The following is a 26302-nucleotide window of genomic DNA, read 5'->3' on the forward strand; positions in this document are numbered from 1 at the left end:
AATATAGTTAGAACAAAAATCAGAAGTTTGGTAATTTTTATTAAGTATTTAGTATTTTTCATTATTTTATAATTATTTAAGATCTTAAAATGGTGAAAATTAGTTAGACAGATCTAAAATGCAAGAAAACTTATCTTAAGGTTTTTAACTTCAGTTAAAACTGAAATGCAAAGTTTGTAAAATTTTGTAACTAAATTGACTTAGTTTTTAAATATTTAATCATTAGAACACCTTCTAAAATGTTAAATTTTAACATTTCAATAATGTGAAATTCCACTTGAATTTGTTATACAACAAATTAATTCATAGAAATCTAAATTTCATCGAAAAATGTTTATAACTTATCAATATCACAATTTTGACACAATATTGGCATAATTCTATTGTAGTAGTGAGTATACTAGTATTAGATTTCGATTAAACTCATTAGTGTAAAACATCATGTAGGAATCGATAAGGGTACAAGTGGAACGTAGTTCAAGGAATCATTTGTATCATCTCAATGCATTGTGATTATTCACGCCTCCCCCTATTTTCGGTTTCTAAATGTTTTGGGGTGGAAAAGCATGTCCTAACTATTTATGTTTGTTGTATCTATATTGAATTGTATCAAACTTTATTGCTATATTTTCTGATATTTTGCTATGTATTTGTATGCAACTTGAAACATGAGGCCTTATTGTCTTAAGTCCCTTACACTTTACTCCAACCATTAACTCTTTGAGCCAATGGTCATTATGGATACCGCTATTAGGAATTGATAACTCTTCACTCGCACGATTGCTCGAGTGCATGATACCATATTCATCTATGGAACGATAAGCATAGATCTTGGTAAGGTATCAGTCATAGCCTTGGTTGTGAACTAATTATTTGCTCATATACGTACAAACTAGCTTACTTATTATAGCAATGAACTTTGTTTCTTATTATAGCAACGAACTTTGTTTCTCATTATAGCAATAAACTTTTATTACTAGAAGTTTATTTACTTGTCTTAGCAATGAACTTGTTTGCTCCTTGTAGCAATGAACTTGTTTGCTCATTATAGCAATGAAACTTGTTTACTTGTTTTAGCGAACTTTATTTCTAATGAGGATATGAATGTTGCATCGCATTTGGGCAACATACTTTAATTCTCATGATGACAACGAAATTTGTTTATGCAAACTTATTTACTCATTTTAGCAGTATATTTTTATTTTATGGAAACTTTTATCAAAATTTTGATTTCGATTCATGAAACTGATATTATTTTTAATTTGTGAACATACCAACTATTTTTATAGTTGACGCTCATTTTACATGCTTTTTCAGGAATCACCTACTAAGAGGCATGTAGAGACACAACACTTGTAGGAGCATTTGCATGTGTTGTTCTATTTTAATACATTGTAATTACTTTTAAAAGTTGTTCAAACTTATTATAATTAGTAAAGTTTTTAATACTATGTTTGGTGTTGTCTTTTAACTTATGCTATGAGACCCTTTGTATTGTCATGCCCCGTGTTTCCGCTCTAGTCGGGTATGACGGTAATTTTCTCACTTTGTAATTAGAGTTCAATTAGAAATTATCATATGCGAAGATTGATTGGATTTCTATTTACTATTTTCTTATGCAGTAACTTTTTCAAAAGATTATTGTTTACTTTATTTATGTAGTTATCATTTTTACTTTTGCATATGGCTATGTTCTTTGGAAGAATGGTATTCTTATAGTTTATGCAGTTCATCCATTTTTGCATTTGAAAAGGTGACAATTTCAAAAGAATTTGCTTTTGAAGTCTATATCAAAAGGTTGAAGAAACCTCATGTGTGTTTATCACCTGCCCCATTAGAAATCATAGTTTTATTCTTCATTATTTGTTCATTTTTCTCCAAAAAAAACATTCAGACTCTTTATATTTTATAAATAGCAATGCATGTGTATCATATCTTTGCATACATTAGATTGTGAAATTCATAAGCTACCGCTATTATTTTTTCACGTGATATAAGTGCTTACAAATGAACAAAGTTGGATCCTAATTCACGGCTATTTACTTGCACTTTCATTTTATTTTTTATGATTTTGTGGTTTTTATTTGAGATTATTTAATACTATGGTTTCATCTATTTTCAAACTAAATCGAGTGAAACTCATATCCATAGATCCTGTATCTTTTTATTCAATAATTAAAACATATATCTTTAACCATATTGATATAATGAAAATTTATTAATTGCATTCAAGTTTTATTTTAATATTTTAAATTTTCGAATTTAATTTTTCAATTAAATGTTATTTAGAATTAAATCACTACAAATAAAAAGTTTTTTTTTTTTTTTCATTTATCTTACTTAATTGATGCTTATGAGATTTAGTTAAATATGATTAAAATATTTAAATTTTGTTTACTAAATTAAATGAATAATATAATCATCTAATATCTAAACAAAATATTATACCAAAAGCTTTCAACCAATTTTAAAAAACAAAATTATGTGTATATGTTAATTTTGTGTATTTATTTATATAAGAGTGTATGACACTTTTGCTCTACAAACATATTAATCAAGTATATACTACAAAGTTATATATTTAAGACAACATATTTATAACTACCGAATAAAATTACTCACATTTATATGTATTCAATTATAAAAATATGTTTGGAATATGAAATATAGACAAACTTAAGGCCCTACAATTTTACAAATAATAATTATCTCTTATTTATAATTAATAGTCATAACTTTCAACCCCAATATGCAATCAGTAAAAATAATTATATTTATATGAGTTAAATTACAATAGCAGAATCATCAAAATATAAATTCTTCCGGACACCTTTTTGTAATAAAATTTTGGAAGTTGAACATTATGATATGAAGATTTTTAAAAGTACAACCCAAAAAAATATAAGAATTAAAAGAATTATGTCATTAAAATAAAAGTCAAGACAATAACAAAAAAACAATAACATCCATAGATTCCTTATAGCTTTATTTTAATATCCACACAAAAAAAGAGTCATGAAGCAAATGAATTCAAACATTTATATTTTCATCACTATGAATAAAACCAATCAAAAACCACTTCATGATCTCATTCTTTTTCTATCAAAAACACACTTCAAAGACATTGACATTCATAGTTTAATATACTCATTGTTGGGTTTTCTATGCATCAAATACACTCTTAAACTAGGCAGCGGAAAAATCGAAACAACGATATACCTAAGTGTACATGCATCCTATGGATCTATGGCTTCATGCTAATTACATCAACCCTAGAAAACTAAAACATAAGTAAGAAAACATACCTCTTATGTAGTCCTTGATCTCCATGGTTGCGATCTTGAACCTCCATGAAGTTACTTGGATGAAAGGGCCCAAATCAAAATCCCTCTAATGGTATCACACCCAATAACACCAAAGAGTGGAATAAAAATAACTACGAGAAGGGTCAATTTCCCAAACCTAAAGAGGGTTAGAAATCATCCCTATGGGAGGAAGAAGGGTTGGCGAATACTTCAAGCCAAGGTGCAAGGAGAAATGGAATCCCTAAGGCCATATTTATAGCCTTGGATGCCTCCTTAGGTTTAGTACTCCTTCCCATGTGGGATGGAGGCATAACCACGAAATTTCACTCCTTTCCCATATGAGATGGAGTATTTTTCATCCAACCCTAATTCCATAAGGGTTCTGGAACATTCCTGATTAACCAAATATCGATTAATGAACATTCAACCCTTTAATTAATTAAACTGTTAATTAATTCCCAAAATATATTTCCAAAATATATTTCCAGTTAGTTTCTAATTAATTATTAACCATAATAATTAATAAACCAATTTCTCCTTTTATTTATGCTACTTAATTTGGGTGTTGAGGGCAACCTAAAAGGAACCTGCTATTATTAGAAATATTACTAATAGTTAATGACCTTGGATACTATTCCAATAGTCTCCCACTTGGATAAGTCATCAACTATATGAGGACTAATATTTCTCCAATAATCAACAGAGAGTTAGCCATCCAATGCAACTACCGAATTCTTGATCTAATCAAGATTTAGCCCTTAGTTAAGTGATCAACTATCCCGTCGTTCTATGATATCTGTATGAATTCGAGACATGGATAATGGTAAATCCCAAGAATTCAAGATTATGTTTCCCGATATAGATTTGTGACGACTGCATCTGACTACTAAATTGAGCACATCAATTCCAGTCAGAGCTCGGCCAAGCACTTTAGATGTCAGCACCAAATCATCGAGGGGTCCATAGATATCGCTTCTCCTATTAAGGCAAAAGGAACGAATAAACTTTGACTACATAGTTTCTTTCTATTTCATCATGTCACACACGGACATACCCTTTATAACTACCAGTTACGGTCAGCGTTGGAGTAGTCCAATGCATAACAGAATCATAGAGCAAAACCCCACATGTATCTAGGTTTGAAGAATAGAAGATATTATCATCTTAGAATTACTCGTGACTGAATCCATTAAGTAATCTCTAAGCGTGGGTTGGTCCAATACTTAAATCTCTATTAAGCACTCATGAGTGTCAACACAATCTCTTTGCTATGACCAATCAATATGGACAATCCACTAATCCTCATGACAGTCTTGAATCACTACTTACTTCCTAGTATGACTAACTGTGGACGTATGAGTAAATCAGTACTCGGGAAGTGGGTTCTAAACATGTAAAAGTGAGAATGCAGTAATAGGCTAATTGAAATGACCGAACTCCATCATATATTAAGATCACCACTTAATAATCGCCAAATCAAATTAAAACTTATATTTCTTTAAGGTTATTGGGTTTTATAACAAACCAAGCTATGAGTATTTAATACAATTCATTTGCAAATCTAATGCCTCTAGACTTTGTCTGACTATCAGACTTGGTCAATGACATCGGCTTATGGAATGGATCGACAAGATTATCTTTCGATACGAAATATTGACTACGATGTCTTTACATTTGACTCACTATCAAAAGTGTTGGTACTTATTGAGTATGTGTAATATGATCTTGTGTGACTTGGGATCCATACTCGAGGTAAGTTCACCCAAAGTCACAAGAAACTTCATAAGGACCATCAATGATTGAATTTCAACAAAGATGTCACTAATGAATCTCTTTTAGCCACATTGTCTTCTTTGTAATTTAACCAACCACAACATACTCTAAGTTTACAAAATCCACTTTGGTGTAATACTTGGTACTCTTCCAAGCTAAAACTTCACCATTCAGAGAAGCACGAAATCTGACTGCAAACGGAAACGTCTTTATTAGTATGGAACTTATCATCAATGTAACTCTTACAATGATCTATTCTGTACTATCAAGATCATATCTTCTTTCCTCCAAGGACACTTAAGAATGTTCTTGATCTTGATTTATTGATTCTTGCCAAAATTGAACTAATCCAACTTGTGTTGCATGAGGCATACAAGTCATTAGATGTGGTACATGTCATGGCGTGTTTGATGGATCCCATAACAGAAGCATGTGGGACACGAATCATTTGCTTTAGCTCAATAGTTGAACCAGGACATTAGCATTGCTTAATGTCATGCCATATTGTAATAAGCCTAAATTACTTTTCGAGTTTCCTCAACATTCCATGTACTTTGGCTTAATCCAATGAATCACTTTGATCTATCTCCATAGATCCTTATTATGCACGTGTCTTGTATATCCCATGTATATCATAGCGAAATAGTTCTCATACCAAGCCAAGCTTTTACACTTGCTAAGTTATAATATAATTTCCTACAAATCGTACATTGTCTCTGTACAATACAAGGGTGCCTACAGTGCTCCCACTAGCACTGACATATATATTGCTTATCTATGTTTCTCGAAATTCAAACTCCTTGAAGTTTCTCATTGAAACAAAGATTCCAATTACTCCCACTAGCTTTGACATATATATGGCTTATCCTTATTTCTCGAAATTTAAACTCTTTGAACTTTCTCATTGAAATAATGATCCCACTCGCGAGATGCTTATTTTGGTCCATAAATGAACTTGTTAAGCTTACACATCCTTCAAAACCTATCTTGGTTTAATTGTGTGCTTGTTCCTATCCATGATTATCTCTACTTTAAGATCCACTTGCACCTAAGGGTTATGGTCAAGTTCTTGATCTACAACATACATGGATTGAATCTCTCTTTCCAAGTCTTCCTTCCATGTTGTAGCCTTTAGGGCCTACTATAATATAAACTCTTATATAACTAGGTTTAAGACGTCTTCTATCAGATCTATAAGGAAAAAGTGGAAATATGTTAGTTTCCTTAATAGATCTTTCCATTCTAAATTGAATGCTATCTCCAACATTAGGCTCTTCGTTCGTTAACTCTCAAATCTTATCAAGAGCAATGTGGCTCCCACTAGCCCTTTTGGAAATCAGCTCCCTCTCTCGGAAGATTGCCTTTCAAACAACATACACTTTGTTCTCATAAGGATTGTTAAACAGTTATCCAAAATTCTTGATGGGTTCACCAACAAGATAACACATCTCTATTCAAAGTTCTAGATTTTCGAGCATTTCATGACGAGCATAAGCCTCATACTCGTAGACCTCCATATATGGCAGTGAGGATAGAATCCCACTTCACATATCATAGAGTGTTTCAAGAACCTACTTAGTTGGCACAAGACTAAAGGACTTCGTGTAACATTATTCATGGTACAATCAATGAATTGTTAGCAAACACAGTGCGACTCATCTAGTACAAAATCAATTAATGTTTTGTTTCTCTAACCAACTAAAACTTCTTAGTGGCAGTGTTCTAGGTGGAAATAGATCGTGAAAAGCTTTCACAATTCCTCAAATGATATATAAAGTTCGGACTGAGATTCTCATTATGAAGTTGATTCTTATTTTCGCTTTATGAGAGCTCTGAGCACCTGAAAGGTTTCAGACTCACATTCATACGAAGTTGGTCTCACCATGTATGATGGTTGATCTGAACGGTCCGTTAGTGAAAACTAATTCCAACAGATATTCACATCACCCGGTGATGCATTCATCATTTATCTTGATAAACAAGATTTGCATTTATCATAAGACTCGAGGTCGAATGATATCCAAAATCCGATCCAACTGGATATTTGGTAATGCATTTCACATTTATGTATCCAAGACTATGATTCCAAAAATACATTTCACCCAAACATTTAGATGTATTTGAATAAGTACTTACTATGGTCAATCTGAACAATCCATTAGTTGAACTAACATCAACAGATATTCTCAATAATACACCTTATTCAAATGTTCAAATCAATTTTGAACTATTGCTACTATACTATCTTCATAGATATCATGAAATTTAACATGTTAAAAGGCTCCACATTTAAATAAGTCAGAATTATCTCATGAATCATAGTATAAACAATTTCAATTATAATACCATAGACTACATATTTTGAAAAGAGTTTTCTTTTGATCCTATGAATGTAGCAAGTGCTTGGCATTCATGATCAAATTATTTTCTCTATGTTTTAGTCTTCTTACTTCATTTTAGCAACTGCACATTCTCGCAAATTTTAGTACTAATCCTTAGTAAAATACTTCAGTTTTAGAAGTAATGTTTTGATGGCATTATAAATCCATATATTGAATACCAAACATTGAAGAACTAGTTATCTTTTGATCCTATGGAAAGTAGCACGGGATCGTGATCCATTACCAAATTTAACTTCTTCATGTTTCGGTCCTTTCACCTTAAATATACATTTGGGCAAGTTTAGTCCTTTTCTTGTTATAGAAACGAGTAGCTATCAGAACATGTTTTAGAGTAAGCCTTCCTTTGTCCTAGGTATTAGGGCATATATTAGGTATACTAATCGCCTTTTAAACCATGGGCAATTGGCTTTCCTTTTCTTGACACTTCTATTCATGATAGTAAAATATGGGAGTGTTTTGAAGTATGAATTTCTATGATTTCCATGTTAATTCCAAAAGGGAGCCTCAACATGCTACACAACTCCTTCATGGTCATTCCAAGTTGTTCATATCAAAAGTCAAAATGAATTGATTATATGTACATGCCAGCTAGTTGATTAACCCTAGTCAACTCCTAACTCAAGGAAATTCCATTTTACTTCAATATATCAATTTTCAACGTACATTTGATAATTTCTCTTTCTAACAATTTAGAATGCAATGTTTGAAGTAACCTAGGAAGTGATTTAACAAAGGCGTGATCTTTCCTTTCGTTTATGAGAACTATTCCTAAACTACAAAATTGACAAGATTAGTCATCCTCATAGCTAATCCTTTCAAAGGTTTTATAGAAGTAGATTTTAGTGGATAAGGTTATAGACATCATTCAATAACAAATTCCATTAAAGTTTGTTTTACTTACCCTTAGAAAATAATCACCTTGAATAAAATTATTTTAGAAGGCTAGGATCCATATTTGGCTCCATGATGTGTAAAGGGATGCCATAAACACACCATAAAGCTATTTAGGTAGACAAATCCCTTTGCCAATTTCGATCACCACAAAATTCCCAGATCTTTGAGATTCATTGACTATCAATGGCATGTTAATCTCATATTATGTTCATCTCAAATTCAATGACGGGGTCGTCGCGGATCACTGAACAAATAGTGAATCGACCTTACAAACTCGCATGGTCTCCGGCTCAAGTTACGCTTGAGATTCACGAGTTGCACATCATTTTCTACCTATACTCTCAAATTGATGTGCCGGTTAACCACGCGAGCTCCATTAACAAGTTATAAAGAGAATGTACAACTTTTATGGATAACATATTATTCACATTAAATAGATTGAGAATTAACCTTGCAAAATCGCATGGTCCCTGCCTTAAGTTACACTTGAGATTCCCGAGTTCCATTTCATTCTCAACTATATTCTAGATTGATGTGTCGGTTAACCACACGAGCTCCACCAACAGAACATAAAGAGAATGTGCAATTTTCATGGATAATATAAACTCACATTTTATTAATAAAATAGGATTTTGTTTTATACTTGTATTTAGAATACTTTTAGATTGACCATTGTCACTATCAAACCTTTTCGGTAACTTAATTCTAAAAATGCAATATGGCCGGTGAGGGTGGTAAGCGCGAAGCATATTAAAAACCGACCTCATTAGGAATCAAAGAGACCTCCTTAAACCCTTACGTTAGAATCGGTAAACCTAGTCAAGGTAAGACTAACAATGTCAATATTTAAACACCCGAGGGCACATGTTATAACTTTCTTATACATTAAATAAACACAATTCTATATATATATATATATATATATATATATATATATATATATATATATATATATACAAGGGGTAAATTTAAAATTCTTTAAATTTAGTTGTCTATTACAAATAATATTAAATATTAAATTCACTATTTAAATAATAGATAAATATACAAATTCAAATAATCAAATAAATATTCAAATTCAAATAAACATATTTAAATAATATTTATCAATTTTCCAGATTCAAAAACAATTTAAATTAGGTATTCATCCATGTTTATCAAAGCTACATATTTGAAAAATGACAAAAAAAAAAATGCAAAACCCTAATTCACGTCGTGAGCTCTTACGTCTCACGTCGTGAGCTGCGACTAAGGTATTATCAATTACGAATTTTTCAATAATCCTTCTACCATTCAATTTCAAACAATTATTTTTCAGAAAAAAATGGATCTAGGGTGAAGGTAACCATGAACCAATGGCTCTAATACCACTGTTGGGTTTTCTATGCATCAAATACACTGTAAAACTAGGCAACGAAAAAATCAAAACAACGATATACCTAAGTGTACATGTATCATATGGATCTATGGCTTCATGTTAATTACATCAACCTTAGAAAACTAAAACATAAGTAAGAAAACGTACCTCTTATGTAGCCCTTGATCTCCATGCTTGAGATCTTGAACCTCCATGAAGTTGCGTGGATGAAAGGACCCAAACCAGAATCCCTCTAATGGCATCACACCCAATGACACCAAAGAGTGGAATAAAAATAACTAGGAGAAGGGTCAATTTCCCAAACCCAAAAAGGGTTAGAAATCGTCCCTATGGGAGGAGGAAGAAGGGTTGGCGAACACTTCAAGCCAAGGTACAAGGAGGAAAGGAATCCCTAAGGCCATATTTATAGTCTTGGATGTCTCCTTAGGTTTAGTACTCCTTCCCATATGGGATAGAGGCATAACCACGAAATTTCACTCCTTTCCTATATCGGATGGAGTGATTTTCACCCAACCCTAATTCCATAAGGGTTCTGGAAAATTCTTAATTAACCAAATATCGATTAATGAACATTCAACCCTTTAATTAATTAAACTGTTAATTAATTCCCAAGATATATTTCCAAAATATATTTCAAATTAGTTTCTAATTAATTATTAACCATAATAATTAATAAACCAATTTCTCCTTTTATTTATTCTACTCAATTTGGGTCTTGATGGTAACCCAAAAGGACCCTGCTATTATTAGAAATATTATCAATAGTTAATGACCTTTAACACTATTCCAAGACGTATTTCATCAATGTGAAGAGAACCCTTCAAAACACAATTCTTGTTTAAACACACTTCAAAAACATCAAAATTCATAACACTTTTCCTTTAGGTATAAATGTACAACCTTTACCTAAAAAGTTTTCATTGTTTTTATCTTCTTTTTTCTTTCACAAACCTATTTTCAATGCATAATACATCAAAATTAACAACATTTTTCTTTTGGCTCTAAATGTATAACATTGAGACAATTCTTTATCATATCTAAATAGCAAAATCTTTTGGATTTGCTCATGAACACTACAAATTTTATAAAGTTTTAAGAAAATATAAGAAAAAAGGATGTGGAAAGAAGAAAGGAAAATATTTTGGATTTGCTCATGAACACTACAAATTTGAAAACTTTTCATTCTCATGTAGATAACAAAAATAAAACAAAAGGAGAGAGAGAGAGAGAGAGAGAGAGAGAGAGAGAGAGAGAGAGAGAGAGAGAGAGAGAGAGAGAGAGAGAGAGAGAGAGAGAGAGAGAGATGTTTCCTATATAGACAAAAAATATTTCAATTAAATAATCATTTAAAAAGTATATGATAAAAACTTAAGAAGTTTCAAATCAATATAATTAAAGAGAAATGTCATATTTTAAACCACAATGGTCTGGTATATAAGAGATGGATAGATAAAGATTGTACACCCTCATATCATAAAATTTCAAACTTGGATTGTTTAAAGTTTGAACTATAATTTGAAACCTAGATTTTGCACTATTTCCTTTAAATTACTAAACACTTTCAAAAAAATTCTGTATAATTTTTAACCGATACGAGGAGTGTTACATAATTTCATACTATGTTCCCTATTGACACTAATATATACAATTCGCCGTTAAAACAAGTGACAGCTAACTAAAATATGTTAAAATCTACACATCATCCCTATAACCAATGTGAGTAAAGTTCATCTTATTGTTGGTGAAAAGAACGGAGCTTCTCCTTCATCTTTTGGGCATCTATCTTCTTATTTCCTTGCACCTGTTCAAGACAATAAAGTATTATACTTATTTGCAGGAAATAATTAATCATAAAAATTATTCAATAATTAGCAATTGTCTAAAATTGTTAATATATCTGATATAGGAAACATGTATGCTTTATCAGCATAGTAGATCCAGAAATATGTAAGTAATGTAGAAAACCAACTATTTTTATACGAGCCTTTGAGATTCTTTCAATTTAAAGTGAACTGTGCTTACAATAATACTCATATATTATATTTCTACAAGTTTTGATCCATTGATTTTTAAAATATACCAATTGTGTCTAGTAAAGATTCCGAAACCACTTTAATATATGATTATCATTAATCTCTATAGAATACAATATTCTTTCAAATGATAAACCACTTACATCCACTCCTAAATTGCAGTAAGAGAACAGAGGTAAAGAATTTATTTTGGTAGATTCAATATCGTTTAATTATCGCAGCATCGAGCACCTTAATTAATTAATTATAACTTATATACCATTTTTTGGCATATTTGACTTATATTTTGTAAACTTAAAAGATCGTCGTGTCTATTAAGAATATAATGTAGACACTTTGCTTTGTAAAAAGCATATGCATATGTTGAGGATGAAATCCAACAACATGGTAATTAATTAAAAATATGCAAGACAGAAGATGGTATATGTACCTGAAAATGGATAGTGTTTAACAGCATCCCTTCTCCAACACATTTGAAGGTCGTTGCATTTAGCAAAATAAACCCATCTTCTTCCTCCTCTAATTTCTCCAAAACCTTAGACAAGAAGACAATATCCTTGTTCTTGCCACTACTTTTTGTTGATAAAATCAGCTGGATGACAGCTTCTTTCTCACTTAAAACACTCACAGAAGAAACGATCAATGATTTTTCATCGATGATATCATCTTTAGCACTTTGTTTCTTGATGCAGATGTTTTCAGTTGATGATGAATACGACCAAAGCTTTTCCTTTTTATGTTTAATGTATCCACTTCCTTTTGTAGTTCGGGAATGTATTTCACTGCGCATGATACAATTCCAGGAATACTTACTCTTTTCTATCAAAAGAAGGGAATACATCTAATTAGTCTCGTTCCAGTAAGATACAATCAAGTTATAAGAATTGGATATTTCATAAAGTTCACATCAAGAGATACAAGATGTTTATCTACCTTTCGATCGTTTGACATGGGTAGCACTGAACGAAGAGATTCATACAAGCGGTTAACCTTCTTACGACGATCTCTTTCACTTGCATTATGATTGAGCTTTTTGACCACCCTCATACTATCACCCATTCCGCCATTTACAGCTCCTCCAAAAGAACTGGAATTTTCAGGCGTAAAATCTAGCTGTTGATCAGATGAATGAAGTTCAAGAAGTGATTGAGTTGAATCTGGAGCACCGCAAACCTTGGAAAAGTTATCAGCCAAGGGCCATCCATAGGGTGTTGAAAATAAAGGAGATGATAATGCAAGCATATTTTCTTGCTTTGTTTGTTATTTTAGGAAATAACTTGTTGCCGACAGTTTGTCAATGAGAAATATTAAAGATGTCTAGTTGTTGTCATGTATATATATGTGCAGGATACAATTTTAAACTATTATTCTCTATCACCAAGTATATTTTATTCATGCTATTCACAGCTTCTGGCTTGTGTAAAACACATGTTTCCAGAAGAATGAAGTATGTGCGTGTGCTAAGCAGGAGGAGGCACGAGCCCTTGATACGTTCTTCCAATTTATGAATTATTCATAGCCCACCTAAAAACTATTTGGCTTGTTTCGTGGATGTGGACTACCTAGTCAGCTCTAGACACTTTTATTGTGCTTTAATTATGTTTTGTCATGGGGAAATAAATAAATTTAATCTAAAAAAATACTACCAGAAAAAGCTTATTTAACTTTGATTTAAGTTTGTTAGGCGACAATTAATTTTGAACTCCGTGGTAATTACTTAGGCTATAAAGCATCGTGCACTTTTTTTCCGTTTTCCGTGGTAATTACTTATGCTATAAGGCTATAATTACCTAGGCTATTAGGTGAATACGTGCACAGAAACACTTATATAGTTGAAATTTTTACAAATATATGTTTTTTTCAATATAATAATAACGTTGTTAAATTTGATATAATAATTTGTATACTAAGTTGATATAATATATTGATTATTTTAAATTATATTATAATATATACATTTATTAAAATTGCGTAATCTCGATCGTTTGAATGCCCTTTACTCGTATATTACTCATTAATGAAAATAAAAAATAATATATGGTTTAATGTTATATAGTTGTTGTTATTGCCATGGTTCTAAAAAACGCGCCATGGCGCGCCTTAAGGCGTGTCATGGCGTGAGTCGTGGTGTAGCCGTTACGAAAGCGTCCAAGGCGGGTTTGTTAAGCGTGGCGCCCAAATAACGTGTCAAGGCGCGCCTTATCGCGATATGGTGCGAGTTTTTTTCAAGGCGCGAATTTTTTTAGTTTAGTTTTTTTTTTTTTTTATCGAGAGTAAAATAATTGAGTTTTTGTTAACTTTTTATATTAAATACTAATATAATACTTCTAAGAACTTGATATACTTGATAAAAATCAATAATTATATGATTTATCTCTTGTAATATATAGAAAATAGTCACGTCTTGAAAAACGTCATAACTCGCCAAAGCTTGTCATAGCTTAACTTTTACCTTACCGCCAAACCACGCCTCACGTTATTTAGAACATTGGTTATTGCTAATTAATTTTTTTTAATTTATTAATTGAACGTTATAATTTTTATCATTATAATTATTTAAAACATCAAACATTGATTTCTGTTTTTAAATGTAATAATATAATCATTTAAATATAGTTATTTTTAACTATTGTTATTGTAAGTTATTTTAAGTTAGTTATTTGAAAACTTTTAATGATTATAAAAATATATTTACCAAATATTTTAGTTATATTGATATTACTATTTGGTTTTTTGCATATAACACTATAATTCATCATTTTTAACTATTCACAAAATATTATTTTGGTTTTTTAAATGGAACTTAAATTTATATTTAAGTTGACCATTTAATGTTATATTTAAATTAATACTTGAAGTATTTTATCCAAACTATTCAAAGGTTATAGCTTTAAACTGATAATAGTACATATAACAATATATTAAATCTAATAAATTAAGTATAATATGTTAAAAGTAAAAAAAAAAAAACATAATTTTATAAGTAGAAATACATATATTATTTTAATATTAAAATTTAGTTTATATATAATTACACTTTATGTTAGATATTTGCTTAACCTTATTAACCAATTTATAATTAATAATAGAAAGACACTACAATTTATCACTTTTAACTATTTACAAAATATTATTTGGGTTGTTAAAGCTGAACTAAATTATATATTTAAGTTGATTCTGTAATGTTATATTTAAATTAAAAATTTAAGTATTTTATCCAAAAATTATACATTTAAAATGATAACGATTTACATACAATAACATGTTAAAATAATAAATTAAGTATAATGTATTAAAAGTTAAAAGACATATCTTTATACGTAAAAGTAAATATATTATTTTAATATTAAAAGTTAGTTTATATATAATTACACTTTATGTTAGGTATTTGTTTAACCTTATTAACCAACTTATAATCATTATTACAAAGAAATTAAAAAATAATAAAAGTTTCAAATGAATTTGATGAAAGAAAAAATATTTTTTTATAAATATATATAGATAGATATAGATATAGATATAGATATAGATTTTAGTTTGATAGTAATTTTCCACAGATCCAATCCACAAATTGTCATCTCTCTCCATTAGTTCGCTAGCATATTTCCATATTTTACCATGTACATCCAGCTAGATTTCTAATATCTCACCATTTATCCCTAACTTTAATGCCAACTCTTCACCTTTTCCTTTAGCATTGTGTGAACTCCCTCTAACAAGGTTAATGAGAATAAGCTTACTCAAAGAATATACAATCCAAGGTATTGAGTGAACCCACCTTAAAATTTTACTTTGAAAACCACTAGTGTAACAACCGAAAAATCCAACCAATTTAAATTTTTCAAAACCAACCCGATTCCATTAAATTATTACAAAAAGGTTTTCAATACAATCATTTAGAGTATTCCCAGAATCACATTACTACAAAATCACAAGGAGCAGTACGATCACGCCTTCGCCTTGCCACAGTCTCCTGAAGAACCTGAAAAACATTAAACCACAACTGTAAGCCCGAAAGCTTAGTGAGATACCCCCAAAATACTAACCACATATATCATACACATATCATGCTAACTCATAACGAATCACAGAACATCCATGCATATCGGGTCTACGATGGTACTGGTCCGCCTTGTAAGGCCTTCAGTCCACCTGTCCACCCTCCGAGTCCATTCATGTCTCTCGAGTCTGCAGTGTGGTTGGTCTGCCCGCATCGGGTCTTAAACTCACCTGGTCCACTCTCCGAGTCTACAGTATGACTGGTCCGCCCGCATCGGGCCTTCAGTCAGCCTGGTCCACTCTCCGAGCCTCGACACGTCTGGTCCGCCCTTGTGGGGCCTACAGCCTATCCGGACCGCTCGCTGAGCCTTCGGAATAACCAGTCCGCCCTGGGTATCTTGGCCTACAGCACGAAGCAGGACCCGCCTTAACCCAACTCCAGTCTAAACAACCATGTGCACATAAACATACAATCACATAACAATTCATATTCAGGCAAACCGATCTAGCAGATCACATAACACAACATGCTCTAACAGGATACCGACCCAACCGGTCACTAGCATAGCCTCACCCTACATACCAGGATACCGACCTTAACCAGGTCTCTAACGGATACCATCCTAACTACCCGGATGCAAACATATCAAGCAATAATATAACAACAGATACCCGGATCTCAATCCGATAAAGGGTCGGCCTTGGTGCCTTAGACCCTGTTGATATAGTGAGGATAACTCACCTTGAAACTGCCGGCTGAAAGGATAAGATCCCGCTGCTCCGAACTCCGACACGAACTCCTCCACTGAACACCAAAACACTCAACTCAATAAATACCCTTAATTACCAAAATACCCCTGGAAGACAACTGGTCAACCTTGGACAAAGTCAAAGTCAACCCCTGACTGACTCTACTCGTTGAGTCAACCCGATGACTCGCCGAGTCCCTATGCTCAGAACTTCCCTCAATCCGCGACCTAACTCGTCGAGTCACCCCGAGACTCGCCGAGTCCAACAACTCTGAGTCCACTCGCACCCAACTCACCGAGTCATCCCTTGACTCACCGATTCTCGACTCAACCAGAAAATATTGGAACTCTTCGACAAGACTCGTCGAGTCCAAGAACAGACTCGCCGAGTCTAAGGCTATCTTCAACCTACTCGCCGAGTTGTTCATCCAACTCGTCGAGTTCCAGCTCATCTTCAAGCAACTCGTCGAGTCCACCCATGTGACTCGCCGAGTACCACCGGTCTGAATCCATACAGAAGCATTCCAGGCCATGCAATTGATCCAAAACATAGATCTAGCCTCCTACAATCCATCCATCACGTAAAGTGGCAAACTTTACGTGAATCCAAAGAGATATAGGCCTTATTCACTTTAGAGCTAGGTTTTGGGACATGATGGCTTCACTAAGTACTCAAACACAGGGACTTTAATGCTCTCTAGGCCTTCCCCATTCCAGATCTGAGGTAGCAACCTCAAATCTAACCTCCAAACTCTAAAACATACAAAGATAAGCTCCCCATAAACCTCAAAATGATGAATTCATATGAGTAATAGCCCAAGAATGAGATATTACCTCAAAAGAATGCCCCAACTGCAATGAAACTCGAATCCAAGCAAAGCCCTTTGATCCAAGCCTCTTCTCCTTCAAGATTTCTTCAACAAACACCTCCCCAAGCTCCAAAAGCACTCCAATCTTCCACAATCACGCTTTCTAGGGTTTCTGGACTTCAAGGGGGATCAAAGAGGCTGGGGAGAGGATATAATGTTCTTTAAATAGGGCTCATTCCCCGGATTTAGGGTTTTCTCCACTCAGCACCTACTCGCCGAGTCCATCTTTGGACTCGCTGAGTAGGCCACTTGACTCGCGACCAAAGTCGCAGCCCTACTCGCCGAGTCCATCCACGGACTCGCCCGAGTTGCCCTTCAAAATTTACACTTTTAGTCCTTCAACTCTACTCTTGCTATTCCGGGATGTTACAACTAGTACATAAGAGCTTTTTTAGTGCGATTTTTTTTTTTTTGAGGCGGTTGTATGTGGAAACCGCCTCATCAAATTCATGCAGCAATAAAAAAAACATGAAACCCGCCTTAAAAGATCAATGAAAAATTCCTCCAATAGATTTATTAATGCGGTTCACCAAAAGAAGCATTAAAACGATTTTTTTGATGCTATTTGCTATAAACACACTATTAAATTATGATTTTTTGGTGTGTTTTTTATAAACCGCTTCATTAAATTACGATTTTTTTGGTGCCATATTCCAAAAACCGCATCAATTAAAATTGTGATTATCAGCTTCATTAAATTACGATTATTAGCTTCATTTTTTGGTGCGTTTTTTTATAAACCGCTTCATTAAATTACGATTTTTTGGTGTCATATTCCAAAAAACGCATCAATTAAAAGCTAGTTATTATCAGCACGAGGGTTTCTCTTTGTAAATGCGAACGTTCTTCTTCGCCGAAGATTCCCTCTGCAAGTGACAAAAACTCAAAATAGCCTCATTAAATTGTCTAGTTATCTTCATTAAAGGTAAATTAAATTTTATTGTTCTTTTGATGTTATATTACCTGTTTATTTATTAAATGATTGTTTAATTGTTGTTTTTAAATTGATTTTTATAGATTATTAAAATGTTAAAATTTACATAACCTGTTTGTTGAAAATCGATATATTACATTGTTTGTTTCTTTATTTTAATTTTCAGATGAATCGTGATTATTGGATGTACAAAACTTCACGTTTTTTTGAATTTTATATAGAGGGTGTTCGAACTTTTATTAGGGTTGCCAAAGCAAATCGCATGAATAAAGGAAATGAATTGATTTCTTGTCCTTGTAACCTTTGTAAAAACTTTAAAACGTTTAATTTTATTGGAGAAATAAAGTATCATTTGTTGCAAAATGGTTTTGTGCCTAATTACACTTGTTGGTCAAGACATGGAGAAACACTTCTTGATTGTGGCACATCGTCGAGCAATATAAATATTCATAATAGTACATACAACAATGATTAATATGTTGATGAAGATGATCATCATTCAAATAACCCAAATGACAATTTAATAAAATGTTTGATGACATGGAGACTAAAATGGATGATGTTGAACAAGAAAGTTACAACGCGTATTTGAAGAAGCAGAAACACCGTTATATAGCGGTTCCAAATTTATGAAACTCGATGTGGTATGTATGCTGATTAACTTAAAGTCGAAAAACGGATGGACTGATAAAAGTTTCACAAGTCTATTAGAGGTTTTGTATGACATTCTTCCGGAAGATAATGTATTACCCATTTCTACATATCAAGCAAAAAAGCTAATGTGTCCGATGGGATTGGAAGTTGAAAGAATACAAGCATGTCCAAATAATTGTATGTTGTACAGAAAGGAGTTCGAGAATAAACATAATTGTGTTTTTTGCGGTGTATCGAGGTATAAACGGAAAAAAGATTCGGATGAAGTAGATGATAATGTGACAAAAAATGCACCACCGGCTAAAATGTTGTGGTATCTCCCTATTATACCAAGACTAAAAAGGTTATTTTCAAACGAAAAAGAAGCAAAGTTACTTTGTTGGCATTCGGAAGAATGTGTAACTGACGAAAAACTAAGACATGTTGCAGATTCACCTTAGTGGAGAAATATTGATAAGAAGAATCCTAAATTTGGAAAAGAGATGAGAAACATACGGTTTGGGCTGAGTTCAGACGGGATCAATCCTTTTGGGAACATTAGCAGTCGTCATAGTACGTGGCCGGTTCTTTTATGCATTTACAATCTTCCACCATGGTTATGCATGAAACGGAAATACATTATGATGTCGTTGTTGATTCAGGGGTCGAGACAACCTGGTAACGATATTGATGTGTATTTGTCTCCTTTGATTAATGACTTAAAAACTCTTTGGAGTTCGGGTGTAGATGTATATGATGTTTATAAGAAACAACACTTTCAATTGCGAGCCATGATTTTTTGTACTATAAGTGATTTTCAAGCATACGGTAACTTGTCAGGATACAAAACAAAGGGTAAGAAAGCTTGTCCAGTTTGTGAATATCAAACAAGCTCAATATGGTTAACAAATTCCAAAAAAACTATATACATGGGACATCGAAGATTTCTTCCTAAGGGCCACTATTTTAGGAAGAAAACTATTGATTTTAATGGAAGTATTGAGATCAGAACGATGAGGAAACAATTTGATGCATTTTCACGAGTTGCAAATTTAAATGTTGTGTTGGGAAAAAGATTTCGTGTTGATAAAAATGCCCTTTGGAAAGAAAAAAAAAAGTCAAATTTTTTTAATTGCCTTATTGGAGATATTTGGATGTTAGACATTATCTAGATGTTATGCATATAGAAAAAAATGTATGTGAGAGCTTGATATGCTTATTATTAGAGATGAAGCATAAAACTAAAGAGGTTAATGTCCGAAAGGACATGGCCGAGATGGGGATACGTGAAGATCTTGCCCCCGAACAGAGTGCTAATGGTGTTTATCTCCCACCTGCTTGTTATACTACATCAAAAGAAAAAAAAATAAGGTTTTGTCAATGTTTACATGATATTAAGGTCCCATCAACTTATTATGCAAACAATAAAAGATTTGTGTCGATGAAAGACTGTAAATTGTTTGGAATGAAGTCTCATGATTGTCATGTTTTGATGACACATATGATTCCTATCGCAATTTGTGGAATTTTGCAAGATGATGTCCGACATTCTATCACTAAGATTTGTTTGTTTTTTAACAACATTCACTCAAAGGTTATTGATGTAGAAGATTTGGATCAATGGGAGAAAGACGTTTATGTTACACTTTGTGAACTACAGATGTACTTTCCACCCTCATTTTTTGATATAATGGTTCAACTCATATCTCATATCGTACAAGAAATTAAGGCTTGTGGTCCTGTATTCTTACGGTACATGTACCCTTTTGAAAGATACATGGGTATCCTAAAAGGTTACGTAAGAAATCGAAATCGGCCAGAGGGCAGTATTGTTAAAAGGTATACTTGTGAAGAGGTGATTGAGTTCTGCCAAGGTAATCCTATTAATAATATATTACAGATATAACAATCTATAATATATTATATATAATATTAATATTTTTTGTAGGCTATATGAAAGATGTCGAAAGTGTTGGTGTTCTAAAAACTCGTCATTCAGGTCGACTTGAAGGAAATGGAGGAGTCGGTTTCAAAATAAACATGCCAACTTATGAAGAGTTACAAGTTGCACATTTAGTGGTCCTAAAACACATAAAATGTCTTACTCCTTACATTGATGAACACATGGACATGTTAAAGTTGAAATACCCGGGTAAGGAAAAAATGTGGTACATAAACAATCATAACAAAGAGTTTTCGAGTTGGCTGGAAAAGAAGTTAGCGGAAACGGATGTTGATGAAACCGTGAAAAGGTTGGGACGTGGGCCAGATTGTAGAGTTAAATCTTATCAAGGGTACGACATTAATGGTTATACGTTTTACACCAAAGATCAAGATGAAAAGAGTACAATGCGGAATAGTGGAGTTACAATGATAGCATCAACGATCGAATTCGATAGACGGGATCATGATACTTTGATAAGAATAGCCAAAGATTCTTATTATGGTGCTATATACAAAATTTGGGAGTTGAATTATTATGACTTCGTTGTTCCTGTGTTCAAATGTAAATGGGTGAATAACCGTATAGGTGTTCAAGTTGATAAAGATGGTTTTACACTTGTTGACCTTTCAAATAATGGCTATGTATCTGAGCCATTCATTCTCGCAAAACATGTCACACAGGTTTTCTATATCAAATACCCGAGCAAGATAAAAGATCACGTCGCCTTACAAGGCAAACGACATATTATTGGTGTTGATGATGTCGTTGACGAAGAAGAATACGACCACTTTGATGATCTACCACCATTTTTGGTTGGTATTGAACCTGGTAATTACGATAATACTGAACGCACAACATTCGTACGATCTAACATAGAAGGGACATATGTTGATTAAGTGCATGGATGAGTTTTTTTCATTTTTGAATGATGTTTTTACATGACCTTTGTATGAAATACTATCTATTGATAAATAATAACAATATTGTCCTTATCTTTTGATAATTATAATGTTTGTATAATTGTTATAAGAAATATCAAATAACATTTAAATATATAAGGTAAGACTTTTTTTTATCTCTGGTGTTTGATCACTTGTGATGGCATTTAATGTATCATTCATTTACTTGATCTGTTAACAAAAATAGATAATCTACTTTTTAGGTGAAAACCACCCAAAAAATAAACCAAACCGCTCTAAAAAAACGAAAACCGCATCAAAAGATATACTTCTAGTTTTTACGTGGAAACCCCCCTAAAAAATAAAAGTAACCACCTCAAAAGACAAAGACAACATCAAAAAATACAAAACCGCCTCAAAAAATACACATAAAAGAAGCTAAAAATAACATCAAAAAATCGATAAACTCATAAAAACTTATTGAGTTTTGATTGAGTAGTATTTTAGAAAAGATAATTATGTATTGTTATTTTCTTTTTAGAAAAACTAAATTATTTAATTAAAAAAACAACGAGTAGTATTTTTTTTTTTTTTAATTTTTTACATTCAATTAATGTACAATCTATTGGTAAAATGAAATATATATATATATATATATATATATATATATATATATATATATATATATATATATATATATATATATAGCTAAGTTCATGATGAGTCATGGGTTTGCGACCCAACTCGTCGAGTCCATGAACTGACTCGCCAAGTCCACCTTGTGACATCTCTATTCTGTCGATTACAGTCCATTCCAACACCTTCAACTCATAGATCTGGACTTCTAATGCCAGCTTTGCATGTAAAGTTGCTAACTTTAGGTGCATGCAAGGTGTTATGAGGCTAGAACACTCAATCCAACTCTGGATATGTAACGACCCAATTTTCAAGTCCAAAAATTTTATTTAATTAATTGACTCATAAAAATATTCTTAAGAAAATACTGTGAAATCACATCATCTCTAAGAACAATGTATCATATCTGAAAACCCAAGTCATAAAAATAGTAACATGTCAGAGTACAATCCCAGAATATCTATAGTGCGGGAAACAATGAGTATATGTATGACGTGCCGCTACCGCGTCAGCTCCTTCCCCTTCGCTGAAGAGGTACCTAAAACCAAAACTGTAAACTATAACCACGAAGCTTAGTGAGTTCCCTTATCGTACTGCATACCATGCAATCACATAACATACACATACTGTCATGCATATCAGGGTGCCCGACCTACCCCTTCGGTCCTCTCGACGGGATGCTGCCTAGCATACCTGGATGCTGGCCTCCCCTTCGGTCCTTTTGACCGGATACTGCCCAATATATCTGGGTGCTGGCCTCCCTAGCGGTCCTCTCGACCGGATGCTGCCTAGCATACCTGGGTGCTGCCCCCCCCCCCTTCGGTCCTCTCGTCCGGATGCTGGGGGCTATTTCACCCCTCTACTACTACCACATAACATGTAACATATAACCATATTCTATCTAGTATGACTGGGTATGATCGCACCATAAAAATACCTAAAGCCTTATTTATTATTAATTGATTATTAAAACAAAATTAAAAAAATAATCGGAAACTGCCTTATAAAATAGTAACAAACCGCCTCAAAAAATTGAAACCGCATCAAAAAAAGATAACCGCCTCAAAAAAGAAACCACCTTATAATATAGTAACAAACCGCCTCAAAAAATTGAAACCTCGCGACTCAAGTTTACCCTCATGTGGTTTTCTAATTTTTTCACTGCGCACCATTTGGAAACCTCCATAGCGATTCGTAAACCCTTCTTTTCTAAAACTCTCATTGCCGTCGCCGACAGAAATTCCGGTTTTAGTGGAAACCGCATCAAAAGAATATCACCGCCTCAATACATCCGGCCACAGTAATCGGGAATACCTGGCGACTCAAGTTTACCCTCCTGTGGTTTTCTAATTTTTTCACTGCGCGCCATTTGGAAACCTCCATAGCGATTCGTAAACCCTTCTTTTCTAAAACTCTCATTGCCGTCGCCGACGGAAATTCCGGTTTTAGTGGACGGCTAAGTTGACGTTGGGAACCTCCACAAGTCTCCACGGGAAACCTCCATAGCTCTCGTCTTGAAACCTCCACAAGTCTCCGCGCCACATTTTCTGTTTTGAGTTGCTTTGTCGTATAAGGTATATTTACATTGATTTGTTGTTGGTGTATTTATATTGCTTTCTTGTCAAAAAGTTTATTCTTAAAAAGTGTTTGGAATCTTTTAGAATTGAACGTCACTTGTCTTGTGTCGTATAGCTTTAGAATTTTTAGAATCTTTAAAGTATTAATTTGTTGTTGTGAAAAAATCTTATTACTTTACATTATAGTTTAGAATCTTTAGAATACATAAATGTAATACTTGGTCTCATATATATGGGATCTACCAATTTATTGGATCGATGCTTTCTTTTCATTGCATTATATTGGATTCTTGTTTTGTATTCATGGAATATACTATTGTATTAGATTATGTTTTTTGTCCTTATGTTATGTTTGTCTTTTATTATCCATGGATAAAAATATTTTTAATTTGTTTAATGTTGTTAGGCTTGTAAAAATGGAAAATGTACGACCAAAAAAAAGAGGTGAACGTGGTATTGCTGCATTTAAGTCAAAGATTACTCCGGAAAAATATCATGTGAAGTTTGATAAAAATAATATCTCAGACGATGGCATGCCAACATAGTTTAGTTCTTGGTTTGGCATGAAGGTTCGACGCAGTTTTCCTATAGATATAGAGTCGCGTATAGTTGGAGAAAAGTATTTTAAAGATTTATGGTTGGAAACTAAGGTATTTATATTTTAATTTATTGCATATATAAATAACTTGTTAATTAATTATTATGTTTAATCTCTTTTGTTTTGAAATTGTAGAAACAGTGGAACATCGTGTCCGATGATCAGGAAAAATATATGAAGACGAAAGCTGTGAAACTTGCATCAAATTTTAAATAATTTCTTGTTTCAAATTTTGTGAATCAAGAATTGAATGCTTGTCTCAAATATGATTTTATACAACCTGATGTATGGGAAAGATTTGTTGCACAAAAAACCATCACCGAGTTTTTGGTATGTTTTAATTGTTTATTTATTTATTTATTTATTTATTTATTATTATTATTATTATTATTATTATTATTATTAACAATTTGTAGATATATGTGAAGGAAAAAAGTGCAAAAGCTAAAGAAAGCAATGTGAACAAGTTATTCATTATACGTTTAGAACGAAGTTGATGGAAGGGTCTTAAAAAAAAAAAAGACATATTATATGGCCTCAACTTGTATCCAAATACGAGTTTCTGTGTCGTATACAAAATGAACGGTCTATATTATATTTAATGGCTTTTGCATTAATTAACATAGAAACCAATACGTACGATTTTCCCCAATGGGCAATTAAAGATTTTCAATTTTTGGTAAACAATTATTTTTTTTCAATTTATGAAGATTTTGATTTTTTAGTAAATATATCTTTTCAACTATTTTTTTCTTCGTAGGAACAAGAAGAGAAAAGAATGATAGCGGATGAGAGTTATTTTCAAAATAAGGAAGACCCATTAGTTAGACTTTTGGGACGCGAGCACGGGGGGCGATCACGGACAATATCCAATATCATCGGCCATATCCAGGTTTATGGTGGATTGTTTAAAAATGTTGAAAATAGTCAAAGCACGAGACCGGGACAACAGGTTGACGTGATCCCATCATTGCATGAATCTAGTGGTGCGTCTGGTGGACGGTTGACAGAATACCCACCTATTGAGGTAATATATTTATAGTTTTCACATAAAAAAAAGATATATATATATATATATATATATATATATATATATATATATATATATATATATATATATATATATATATATATATATATATATATTATAAGTTATATTTTTTATATTATATTTACAAATGTTGTATGATTCACATGTTAGGACAGAATGTGAATTGATAGTGAAGGAGTTTGTTGAGACTATTCAACATGATTTTGAAAATAAATTAAGTATTTTGTATAGATTTAAAATATCAAGATTTTTTTTTTGTTTTTGTGTGTGTGTGTGTATATATATATATATATATATATATATATATATATATATATATATATATATATATATATATATATATATATATATATATATATATATATATATATATATATATATATATAGGGAAATGATCAAATGAGAACACCTAAAAGGTTGAGAACGCGAGAACACTTCTGGACCAATCATATTATAAGGCTATATTAGTAATTGTGTATTTATTTTAAATTTAAACAAATTAAATTCAAATCTTAATTTCCTAAAATTTAGCGATAATGATTATCTACCTAAAATAGAATATGAACCGATTTTTTTTATTTCTTTTATTAATGGATGATAAATATAATTTATATTATTTTTGTAAAA

At 32.3% G+C, this 26302-nt stretch overlaps 1 pseudogene across 1 annotated transcript; it reads right to left on the reverse strand.

Moving 5' to 3' along the window:
• Window positions 1-11183: 11183 nt before the first annotated feature.
• On the reverse strand, window positions 11184-13100 carry LOC144998004 (transcription factor ORG2-like; annotated as a pseudogene). Its single transcript, XR_013660052.1, has 3 exons — window positions 12719-13100; window positions 12216-12604; window positions 11184-11553 (listed from the first exon to the last, which is right to left on the reverse strand). The product of XR_013660052.1 is annotated as a transcription factor ORG2-like (transcript).
• Between the last annotated feature and the right edge of the window lie 13202 nt (window positions 13101-26302).

The sequence above is a fragment of the Lactuca saligna genome, chromosome 5, assembly GCF_052625555.1.
Source record: "Lactuca saligna cultivar CGN05327 chromosome 5, ASM5262555v1, whole genome shotgun sequence".
Lineage (NCBI taxonomy): Eukaryota > Viridiplantae > Streptophyta > Magnoliopsida > Asterales > Asteraceae > Lactuca > Lactuca saligna.